The sequence below is a fragment of the Cyclopterus lumpus genome, chromosome 20, assembly GCF_009769545.1.
Source record: "Cyclopterus lumpus isolate fCycLum1 chromosome 20, fCycLum1.pri, whole genome shotgun sequence".
NCBI classification, from domain to species: domain Eukaryota; kingdom Metazoa; phylum Chordata; class Actinopteri; order Perciformes; family Cyclopteridae; genus Cyclopterus; species Cyclopterus lumpus.
Window position 1 is genome coordinate 4,730,828 of NC_046985.1, and position 1,104 is coordinate 4,731,931.

Genomic DNA, 1,104 nt, shown 5'->3' on the forward strand with positions numbered 1-1,104 from the left:
TTCTGTTTCCACCCATTCAGATTTTTTATTCGAATCCATCTCCATATTTCTTTTAGTAACATTACATTCACATAACGGTTCCCATTCTCTTTCATAACCTTAAAAAACAGTGCTCGTCACGTCAGTTCATCTGGATGCTTTCAATGAACATTCGGTCGTTGTGCTTCACGCCTCAAATGTCCCCTTCGGTTCCTCCGTCTGTGGGAACGAGAGTTTTCCGTGACTTTAACAAGGAGCTCATCATCTCTGCCGAGGCCATGTTGCTGGTGAAAGCCTCCGTGAACACACGAACACCTCCGCCGAGAGAGTTGACGATGCTGAAGACTAAGAGAAGCGATGGGCAGATGATGAAGAAGGTGTCGGTTCCTGGTAAATGGATACATTTACGCTGACGGCATCTAAGAACATTCAATGTATCGATTATAGAAATAACCACAGTGTGAGTATTTTTTTGTATATGTAGTCGTGAAATGCAATATCAAATAAATTTAACACGGACTAGAAGCATGACGCATTGACTTATTCAACATTCAAAACCATGAACTTTTCCTAACCTTGAACACAAGTTGGCTCCTCCTCCACGGTTCAACTATGACAGAAGCCACGCCCCCCCCACCCCCACCGATGCGTAGAGGGAGGATTCTATGCCAGCGGCTGGAAGTAAAACCCAAGATCCTCTATAGTTGTTAATAAAGCTTTGCATTCAAACCTCCTGCACATGAGCTGCCGGTCACAACTCCTGGTTTTTGATGCCAAAGTCTTCACTACAATCAATCATTCACCCGCAGCCTTATCTCCACGACTTCTGTGTATTTTCAGGACGCCACGCTCATTTGATTGTAAAAAAAAAAAAAAAAAAAAGTTTTTAGTAGTAAACTTAATCCATGCAGCAATTACAGTACTTGGTATAATCTTTACAACACTGTGTTTAAATGGCACATGAACAGAAGAATCAAGCCTCCCTTCTGCAAGACAAACAGCCAGGAGCTCACCTGGCATGTCATCAATCATGGCTGCATGTGGGTTCGCATTTTTGCATCGCGGCTTTGGAACAGCTCCCATAATGATACATGTGCTTCACGTGTGTGTGTGAGCTGTATCGCC

General features: G+C 43.4%; 1 long non-coding RNA gene across 1 annotated transcript; it reads right to left on the bottom strand.

Moving 5' to 3' along the window:
- Window positions 1–813, bottom strand: LOC117749694. The gene is made up of 2 exons (XR_004611730.1): window positions 555–813; window positions 1–398 (listed from the first exon to the last, which is right to left on the bottom strand). It is a non-coding gene; the product is annotated as an uncharacterized LOC117749694 (long non-coding RNA).
- Window positions 814–1,104: the final 291 nt, after the last annotated feature.